This window comes from Equus przewalskii, chromosome 9, assembly GCF_037783145.1.
Source record: "Equus przewalskii isolate Varuska chromosome 9, EquPr2, whole genome shotgun sequence".
In the NCBI taxonomy this organism is placed as follows: domain Eukaryota; kingdom Metazoa; phylum Chordata; class Mammalia; order Perissodactyla; family Equidae; genus Equus; species Equus przewalskii.
In genome coordinates this window covers 57,062,998-57,074,801 of record NC_091839.1, presented here as the reverse complement: position 1 = coordinate 57,074,801, position 11,804 = coordinate 57,062,998, and positions in this window count along the sequence as shown.

The following is an 11,804-nucleotide window of genomic DNA, read 5'->3' as shown; positions in this document are numbered from 1 at the left end:
AACAATAATAAATACACTTCTAATTAGCTCATTGAATAAGCAGAGCAGTGGAGTCCAGTTTTGATTAATCATCTCCCCATCCTAGACCTGTGGAAGCAGATTGTCTGGAAGTGAAGACCAGCCATCCATATTTTTAAAGTTCTCCAAGGATTCTGATGATCAGTCAGTTTGAGAAAGCACTGCAGTTGAGGACAGGAAGAGGAAGTGACAACCAGTAACATTAGATTCAGCAATATCTTATCACATCCTGTCTGCTCTACCTCTGAAACAGGTCCTGAATCTCACTGCTTCTCTCTAATTCCACTGCACCCATACTAATCTTAAGCCCGTTTATCGATTGCCAAAACTCAGTAATCACCACCTACCTGGGCTCCTTGCTTCCACTCTTACCCCTTGCAATCCATCTTCCACAAAGCAACCAAATCAATTCTTTAAAAATGTAAAACAGACCTTGCACCCTCTTGCTTAAAATGTTCCAATGACTTCCCATCATTACTGTGATGGTTTTAAAATATGTCCATAAATTCTCTTGATGCTTCTCCTTTAGAAAAAATAAAGCCTGATTCCCTTTTCCTTGACTATGGGCTATACTTAGTGACTTGCTTCTAAAAACCAGAATGTGGCAAAAGCAATGGTCTATGATGTCCAAGATTAGAACATAAAAGCATTGTGGTTTCCTTCTTGCTCTCTTTTCTTGGATCACTTGCTTGGGGGAAGCCAGCTACTATGTTATGACGACATTCAAGCAGCCCTGTGGAAAGGTCCATATGTCAAGGAACTGAAGCCCCCTGATGAAAGCTAGCAAGGAATTCAGGCCTTCTGCCAACAGACAGGTGAATGCGCCATCTTGGAAGCAGATTCTCCAGCCTCAGTCAAACCTTCAGATGATCGTAGCCCTAATCAATGTCTTGAGTCCAATTACCTGAGAGACCCTGAGCCAGAATGACCCAGCTATGGGGCTCCAAAATTTCTGACCCACAGAAACTATGAGGTAATAAATGTTGATTTTAAGTGTTTACATTTGGGAGGAAATCTGTGATGCAGCAATAGATAACTAGTACACATGTTTACAATATAATCCAAACTCCTCGCCATGGCTGACTCCTTGGTATTGGGTTCCATTCAAAATACCCTCCCCTCTATTAAAGGGGGGGATTCTCTATTAAATAATCATGAGTTCTATTTTTCATGGCACTCATCAGCACCCGAAATGTTCTCATTTATTTGTTTGTCTGTCACTCTCCCATGAAATACAATCTCCATAAGATCAAGAACCTTGTCTGCCTTATTTCCTGCTGAATCTCCAGTGCCAAGAAAGTGACTGCACACACTAGGTGTTCTATAAGTATCTGTTGTGTGAATAAATAAACAAATAAATTAATAATCAGTGATACCAAGAACTCAGCCCTTCGGTAACTTTTCATAATTCGGCCTCCTTTATCTGTTGAAATTAGGATAAATTAGATAGCAGTCATGACTTAACTCAGGATGAACAAAAGAATGCCAACAAGTCTCTTTTACTCCACCATCAAGTGTTCTGATTTAATGAGGAAAAAGAAATGGAAATAGTAAATGAGTCTCTGCTTTTGGTCTTTAAAACCCAACTAGGGAAAAATTAAAAGAAGCTCATAAAAGTATTATGCCTAAAAAACAGATTTTCTTAAGCCCTAATATGGATTATTGTATTACATTGACTCTAAGATGCCAACTATTGTAAGACACACCATTGTTTTATGTACCGTGACAAAAGGAAAAACGCTGCTGTGGCAGATTATGTTATTGTTCCCAATTGCTGTTCCCACCGCCCCTTCCCAGCCTCATGATGCATGGGGTACACTTCCCCACTCCATTATCAGGATTGGCCATGTGACTTGCTTTCGCCAACTTAATGTGAGTAGATGTGACAAACACCATATCCAGGCAGCTCGAAATGTGCTTGTGAGGTTAGACTCAGCTTTTGCTCCTTCCCTCAACCATAAGATACTGGTAGAATAGTCCCATATAGTGGCTAGTCCTTCCACTTGAATTCTAGAGTGACACCTGTAGCAGTGCAGAGTTGAGTCATGCCCAGAAACCCATCACAGCAAAGGCCATTGGAGCCACAGCCAACCCACAGCCCTCCATAACGTGAACAAGAAATAACTGTCATTGTCAGCCACTGAGATATCGGTAATCACAACAGAAGCTATGGCACTTAAACTACTACAGGCCACCAACTGTAAGCTGCATCTTGATTTCAGAGATGTTAAAATGTGAAAAATGCATGTCTTAGAATTAAAAAAAATGGTGTGTATTGTATATGTTATCATATATTAGCATGAGATATATAGCAGGTGCCAAATAAATATTTGTTGACTTGATATTATATATATGATGATGTGGAGTTCATATTTTCACTCATAGTCTTTTTGATAAAAACATTTTCTTTTTAGCGTATTGTATGTAACAGTGTTAACTGTAATAGAAACTAAAATTTATATAGCAAGCCAAGTTCAAACCTAAGAAAAAGGTAAGCTTTTTTAAGATTTTATTTATTTTTTTCCTTCTTCTCCCCAAAGGCCCCAAGTACATAGTTGTATATTTTAGTTGTGGGTCCTTCTAGTTGTGGCATGTGGGATGCTGCCTCAGCATGGCTTGATGAGTGGTGCTAGGTCTGCGCCCAGGATCTGAACTGGCAAAACCCTGAGCTGCTGAAGCAGAGCACACGAACTTAACCACTTGGCCATGGGGCCAGCCCCAAGCTGTGACTTTTCACTATCTCTCATCTGTCCCGACTCCCCTACTACCTCATATAATTTCTTGATTTATATCCCAAAGGACTTCCTCCTCTATCTGTCCCCCTCTATAGCCCATTTTAGATAGATAATTATCTGGCCAGATATTAGTCTAGCTAGATTTAATATCTAGCCCAGCTAGATATTAGTCTATTATTTTGAGAATAACTGGAGAACAAAGGTAGCAAAAATGGAGTTCAATAGCCACTGGCATAAACATAAGACAAAATATTTGGATTCATGCTTGTGAAACAAGTTTTTCACGTGCACACACACACACACACACCCCACACTAGATAAGAGGCTGAATAGGTTGAGGGAGGGAAGGGCTGGAACCACATGAGCCACAAGCTGAGTTAGAGAGATGTCAGCATCTGCCAGATGAGGCACTATCTATTGTCAATACCAGGGGCTGTATGGAAGCCAACTCAGAACATTGCTCACCGTATATGGTCTAACACTGTGTTATAAATTAATCACAGTGTATAATTTGGATATTTTTACCCAGAAAAAATAAAATAATAGCAATAATGATGATGATGATGATAAAAATAATATTAAACATTAGCTGAGCAGAGCACAGACTATACGCCAATATTAGGTTAAACAATTTACATAAATTATGTTGTTTGCTTCTTGCAATAGTCTTATGTATTAGCCAGCTATTGCTACAGTAATGCTTTGTAACAAGATACCCCTGAACCCAGTAACTTACGCTACAGGCATTTATTATCTTTCTCATCAGTCTGCCCACCAACTGTGGCTTGGATGATCTAGGCTGAGCTCTGCTGCATAGCTCTGTTTCAGGCTGTGGGTGGGGGAGACTTGGCACCAGGGTGTGTGGTGGGTTCAGATCTGCTCCATATGTGTTTCATCATTCTGGGAAGAACAGCTACATGGGGAATGTTCTTCTCGTGGTGATGGTAGAAGTGCAAGAGGGCAAGTGAAAACACATGATACCAGGCTTGGAACTGACACACTGTCCTTTCTACCTACATTCCATGACCAAGACCCACATTGATAGGGAGGAAGAAATACCCCATGGAGCTGGGGGCGAATATTTGCTGAACTATAATCAAATATATTATATCATAAGATAGGCACATATATATTTTACACATATATATACATTTATATATATGTACATATATATACACATATATATTTTATTGTAATATATATTACAGACTAATAAACCAAAGCAAGAAAGGTTAAGTGACTTACTCAAAGACATACAGCTAGGAAATGACGAGGCCAACGATTGAATCCAGGCTGTCTGATTCCAGGGGCTAGGATCTTAACTATTACTCTACATGATTTTAACAAACCAGACTCCAGAAGGTAAAACACAGGAAAACATTGAAGCAGTGGTAATTTTACAATAATAAATAGGATCCTGGGAAAAGAAATATGCAAGATAAAAGATGCTAACTATTTTGAGATCCTAATCAATAAAGATGATTTTCTCATTAGCTTTCATAGCTGCAGAAGGTTATATTGCAGAAATCCACAGAAGGACATGGGTTTACCTATTTTTAGATTGCCCCCATCATACAAATATGTGAACATTGTATCTATTTGAATACTACCTTTGTTATTTATTTCCTATCCACCTACTTTGAAAGAGAAATCTCATTTATTCTGATAATTATGAGTAACCTATTAAGCGATTTTAAAGTGTCCCCTTGTAAAAACAATTGGAGGCTTCAGTGGCAGTCATAGTAAATCTATACTGAAAACAATGAAGTCCAATAAAAACATTAGATTCAAGCCTTAAGAGGCATGCAAATTGTCCTGTCTGGAAAGAAATAAAACCAACACATGATAATAAAACATGAGAACCAAGGTACAAATGTCATAAACGAATCCTCTGGAAATATTTTTAAGGAAGAGAAGAGAGAGTCTGAGACAGATGAGAAGCAGGAGGGAGTTCTACACCCAGGAGACTTCAAAGATTGAGATGTTGACCAGTTCATGCAGCTTCAGTGTCTTGGAATGCCCACAGACAGGCTGTTTTTGAACTCCATATGCTCCCTATACCACAAGTACTTTAGAAGGATTATTTTTCCTCTTTCTACGGTAGCAACAGAATCTACTGTCCTGAAATAGAACCTTAGGCCAGTGTTACAAGTAAAACCCAAACCAACTGGGAGACTCCCATTTCTCACTCCAGCTTTCTCTATTATTATGATGATTTCAGCCGTGGTCATTCAGTTCCCTATAAAATCAGTGTAAAGCTGAAACATCTTCCAAAATAGAAAACCAAATAGTTACAACTTAAACTACCCATTTCACCTTGTCTGGATCTTGATTTAAACAAACCAATGGTATAAAGACATTTTTGGGACAATTTGAATATTAAGAATTTTGTTAGGTGCAATTGTACTCAGGTTACTTTTTTAAAAAATGAAGTCTTTATTTCTTATAAATAAATTTTGAAGTGTTTGCAGGCAAAATACTATGATGTCTGAGATTTGCTTCAAAATATTCCAGCATTGTTGGGAAGGGAGCGAAAAATGTTGGTAATTGCCAAAAATGGATTATAATTACATAAGAGCTCATTATCTTATTTTTTCCACTTTTGTGTAAAGTTTGAAAACTATAATATAGAGTAAAAAAAAATGCTCATTTAAAAACACCAAAAAAAGACCATTGTGAGTGAAATCTAATCCAGAAGATGCCTTCAACAGTGAATAGATTTCTCTCTGAAATAAAATGATGAGCTCTAAGCAATGTAACTTGCAACATCCTTAAAATAACATCACCATAATATTCACAAGCAACACAGCATTTCAACTGTCTTTTGTATGTATATACATGCTTATGCTATGTGGACAAATTGTACGATTTGCTCTGGAATTAAAAACAGCTGTTGTCTCAGAAAAGCAAGAAGGAAAAGCACTTTATATCTGTATTTTTTATTGATTTGAAGTTGGGAGGACTCATGGTTGAATAGTGCAGAATGATTGGGTTCATGTTGTCAGCTTACCATGTGCTAGACACTGATGTAAGTACTTTATGTTTATGAACTCATGTTAATATTCAGAATTACCCATTGATGTAGGTATTATTGTTCTTCCCATTTTACAACTAGAAAAACCACAGTACTGAGAGTAAATTACGTAATTTGCCCAATGTTGTCACTATTGGTTAATAGCAAAGCTGGGATTCAAATGCAGGGCATCTGGCTCCTGTTTCTGATCCCTTAATCACCAAGCTCTGTCACTCTCTATGGAAAGGGTGTCTTGTAGAGTCGTTCTTTGTTTGGATCTTGGGGACCCAGTCTCTTTTATTCTTAGAAAAACAAAGCAACTCTTACTCCCTTTGACATCAGCATATTCTTTTTATTTTGTCATGCACTTCAAACCTATTACTCCCAACATAGTCACACCAGCCCTATAATATTCAAACATATTTATTACAGATGTTTGTTTATGGCAGGATTTCAAAGAACAGAAAACATCACAGCAAGTTCTTCTCATTGATTTAAACCAGGATAATTTTGAGAAACAGCTCTGACACCATAGTAGTTGACAATGACATCTCTCTTATGTGGGTGTCACCTTCTGGGAAATGACTTTACATGATTTTTCCTAATCACTCGATCTCCTCAGATGGTCTTTTACAAATTCTTTTCAGCTCAGCAAGTTGATATCACTGCTTCCATATTTCCAAGGTTAATAATGGAATCTCTTTTTTTTCCCTCTCTTTCTCTCTCATTTCAGATATATCATCTTTTTGGGGAAAAAACAGTTTTGAAGGGTCCATTTTTCTATGGGCCACATCATAATAGCCTTTGAATATGGTGATTTTATTTTGGGGGACTTTTAATAGCTATTTCTAGAAAGGACTTAGTGTGAGTCTATGCAGGGCTTCAACTGACGTTTAACTGAATTGGTCGTTAAACTTATTAAACAAGGGCTTGAATGAGTTTTATCAGTAAATTTGTGAAAAGAAATTTCTTAGAATTAACTAACCATACTGATTTGATTGTTCACCCATAGATACTTCCACCCCTGAATGAAACATTTCCCAATTTTAGAAAAAAACTATTTTAAGACAGAGGAAATATTTTCAGGTAATTCAGGGGTTATATTTATTACTATACAGCAGCAGTTGCTGACAAGATGCCTTGACAACTCTATAGTTTGAAGTTGTCAATCTCTATACATACAATAAATACAGTATGTCCTGACTCCGTTTTACCTGATATTACCTATATATGCATTCTATGCAACAAAAAGAGGGTTTTTCTGTGTATAGAATTCTATCAGAATTTCTCTAACCCTAGGGAATGGACTCTGACCATATATTTCTTTAAAAAAGAAAGAAATGAAAGAAGAAAAGAAGAAAGGAAGGGAGAGAGACAGAGGAAAAAAATAAGCAACAAGAAATAATAGAAAAAAAGACTAGATTATAATTTTTCTAGAATAGCAATTCTCGATCCTGACTGCATATTAAAATCTCCTAAGGGGTATTTGAAAAATACTGATACCTGGTCCTCAGGCCCAGAATTTTGATTCAGTTGGTTATGGTGACTTTTTGGTCTTCCTAAGAAATGTTTAAATAGCAGTGGAGAACTAGCTGAACTTGTAGTGATGGAGACATTCTCTATTCTGGGCTTCCTGATCTTATAAATATCTTATAAATAAAATACAACTCAACTAACTTCTGAATTTGAGTGTGATGGTGGAATGATGATGGGAATGGAGAATAAAGACCTAGCTCATTCATTCATTATTCATTCAACTGGCCAACAAATATTTATGTGGTGTTTATTCTTCAGCAGACTCTGTATTAAGAGTGGGAAATGCAATGGCCAATAAAACAATTAAAGAAGAATGATAGTACCCTCTCTGAAATCTTGCTGTGGGCCTCAAGATTCAACCTACGTTAATGCCAAGATCAATCAGGTTGGTTGGATGAGAGACAGAGACAGAGAGAGAATGAAATCACCATAAAGACCAGATTAGTCTATTAGTTAATTTCATCCATGGAATAAAAACATTTTGTTACTTAACTGGACCCAAGAGATCATCTACTTTTGTTTTATAGATAAGTAATTTTAAACTCAGAAGGGTTAATGACTAGCCTATGATCATATAGTTATTTAGGACAGGGTTGTAGAGCCCAGATTGCTGGCCACTTTATAATGCTGTCTATGTTCAAGTAAAAACCTTCTCAGCAGATTTTTTTTTCATTCCAAGTTCCTAAAGAAACTAGTCTCCTGGAAAGAGCCTTTGTAAAAGAAAAGAACCAAGTTCTTCCCCTGTTGAGCTAATCCTAGTGTGAAATTAACTAGCAGCATTGCTAGTCAATTCCACATTGCTGCCCTGTAGGGAGAGAAACTAGGAAGAAAAGAGAGTAGGTCTTGGTCTATTTCCTCCTTAACTATAGCTCTTCTAACACTCAGAACATTAGAAGGAGACAGCAAGAAAGGACTATTGTGATCATGGGGAGTGAGGATCTGAGAAGGGAAGACCTAAAAATTAAACCAAACAGAGAAATTACAATGAAGAATTATAGTCACGTACTCTTTCTCACATCATCTTTGAGGGTTAATCTGCAAGATGAAGAGGACATTCAGCAATGTTCCTGAATTAGGAATACAGATCCGTACTGTATACCCATTTGCTGGAAATTATAAGAAGTCTGACAATATCAAGTGCTGAGAGGGTGTGATCAACAGGATCTCTCATAAATGGCTGGTGGAAGTATAAATTGTGAAAGCCACTTTGGAAAGCTGTTTGGCATTATCTATTAAAGTTGAATATTCACATACCTTACAACCCAATAATTTCAATGCTACATATAAACTCTTGACATGTGAACTTGGAAGCATTTATAAACCTGTTCATGGCAACATTGTTGTAGTAGAAAAAATCTGGAAGCAATCCAAATGTTGATTGACAGGAGAATGGATAAAGTGTGGTATATTCTCTCAATGAACGTTATACAGCAGTCAAAACAAATGAACTGCCGCTATACACAGCAATATGGGTGAATCTCGGTAAAACAATGTTAAGGAAATAAAAAAGGTCACAGAAAATTATATCTAGCATGAAACGTCCTTTTGAAGTTAAAAATAACATATGCTTTTTAGGAATACATATATTATTAAACTATGTTTTTGAGAAATCATGGGAATGATAAATATAAGACTAAAGATAAAGATAACCTTGGATTGAAGAAGTAAGGAGAATGGGATGGAGGAAGTACACACAGACAGAAGTCTATTGTCAATATTCTAGTTCTTGTGTTAGTGGTGGGTTCACTGCATGTTTTAAACAAAGATTAATAGATTGTAGTATTATTCATTACAGCATAAAAAATTATTCCATATCTTAGCAACTTAAAACAGTAAATATTTGTTACTTCACATAGTTGCTAGGGTCAGGAATCTGGGTGCGTTTTAGCTGGGTGGTTTCGGCTCAGGTTCTCTCATGAGGTTGCAGTCAAGCTCTGAGTCAGGGCTGCAGACTCCGAAAGAGTTGGAGGATCCACTTCCAAGATGGCTCATTCATTTATTGGCATGAGGCTCAGTTCTTCACCACATGGCCCTCTCCATAGGACTGCTCATGACATGGCCTCTCTCAGGGCAAGTAATGAGAGAGAGAGAGGAATGAGCAAGAGAGAGCCCAGAACGGAAGCTGCAAAGTCTTTCATAAAACTAATATTGGAAGTGACATACCATCACTTCTGCTGATGTTCACAGAGGACCAGCCCTGAGACAATGTAGAAGAGGACCATGTGGGGTGTGACTGCAAGGAGTCAGTGGAGACCATCTTGGAAGCCGCCTATCACCATGATAAAACAAAAAAGAACAATGCATGGACCAATGATGAAAGTGTGTCAAAAAGCAATTATGTGTGAAATGTTATGTTATGAAATGTTATGTTAGAAAATAAGTGGGTAAGTAAATAAGTGCCTTCGTTTCTGAAGACAACGGGACACAGGAGAAGAAGTGAGACTATTTTGAGCCTTAATTCTAGCTCCACCACTTTCCAGCTTTATAACATTGGGCAAGTCATTTGACTTCCTTTCATTTGTAAAAAAGGGTTGAGGATATTTACTTGCCTCTTTAAAAATATTTTACTATGAAAATATTCAAACATATACAAAATAGACTAGTATAACAAATACCATCTATTCATCATCCAGAATCAACAACTTTCTAGATTTTAGCATACTTGCTTCATTTTTTCCCTCCTAAAGGGTCTTAAAGCAAATTCCTGACATTGTATTATTTTATTTCTATATAATTTAGTATGCATTGCTTAAAAAATGGACATTTTCTTTTATACTCATACATAAAATTAATAGTAATTCCTTTGCAATATCTAATATATCAAAACTATAATTCAAATTACTTTCATTGTCTCAGAATTTACTTTTTACAGGGGGTTTGCTAGAATCAGGATCCAAACAAGGTCCATACATTATGCTTGATTTGTTTTGCCTCTCAAAATCTTTCAATCTAGAGGAATCCTTTTATTCATTTCCATCTTATCCTGTTGTCTTGTTGAAGAAACCCAGTCAGTTGGCTTGTAGAATGACTGACATACCGGATTGGTCTGTTTGCTTCCTTGTGAAGTTATTTCACTAGAAAATGATGTTAGACCTACAGGCTTGATGAGATTTAGATTCAACTATTTTGGCAAAAATATTTCATAGGTGGTGCTGTGTATTTCATAATGCACCACATCAGGAGGCACATCTGTCTGGATTCCCCACTCCTAGTGATGCTGAGACTAAATAGCGGTTGCAGGTGGTATCAGCTCGAGGCCTCCATTGCTAAGTTCCCCATCAGCTTCTCATCTGATTGTTGCCTGAATTGCCTATTTCATAAAGAATTCCAAAATGGTGGTTTCTTAATTCTACCCTTTCTTCCTCTTTTATTAGATGGAATTATGTTATAAATGTTACAAAGCCTGGGCTATGTGGTTACCACATTAGAAACGACTCATTCCCTGTTTCACATCCTCTCAGCCTGCCTCTTACTACAGCCATTGCCGATGCTACCTGCCTCCTGCAGGTGTAACCTGACAGCACCTCTCCTCATATGCACGTATACATCTCACACTCTGCCCACAGAGTTCCCCTGACTCCATGAGGGTGGGATATCTGCCTAGCACTCACATCACAGCTTAGAAACGTGAGGAGGCTAAGGCCCCAAGGGGGGAAATTAGGATCAATGGGAGATGGGAGCTGGTAAATAACTGATCCTCTCTTGCATCAAGATGACAATTATGAAGTATATTCTACATGGTAACTTAGAGTCCCGGCAGGCTCAAGGCCTCATTGCCCACAGAGATGACTAACTCAAGAACACCCTTGTATTGACTTTCCCTATTTTACTCTCCCTAGTCATCCACTGCTGTTTCCTGAGATCACTATCCAAAATAAACTACCTAAAAGTAAGCCCTTGTCTCAGGTTCAGCTTTCAAGGGGGTAAGTCAGGCTAAGACACCACTAAATGTAATTCATACAGGAAAGTCAGGATAAATGTTCAATTTTTTTCATTACATTGAAAATATTCAGAGTATTGCCCTGGTTATGTCTAATAAGGAACTCAAGGAATTATATGTCATCAATGAATTTCAATCAGTTGTAGTTCTTACTCTATTTTGATGCTCAGTTTGTCCCCTTTTCAGCCAGTGGAAGCTCATTTATGCTGATCCCTTTGTCCCTTTGACCTGTCCCATTAGATTTTAGATTTTAATACCTTCCTTGATTTCTGGCACAACAGGGTGTCCCAGGCTCATCACGCGCATTTCTCGCCCCGGCCTGAAATCTGCCATTTTAGAAAGAATTTGTTCCTTTTAATAGGGAATGATGTATTGAAAGTACAATATGAATGCTAAAGGTGCTCATTGGTACAAGATTATCATTACTTCCAGGCCTTTTCAAGGGACAAAGCAAGTAAATGCTTCTTTTATTTTCCCCAAAAATGTAAAAACTTTTCTTACTGGGACATAAGAAACATTTTTGAAAAGAACAAATCACAGTTCATTTTATTTCCAATTCAAC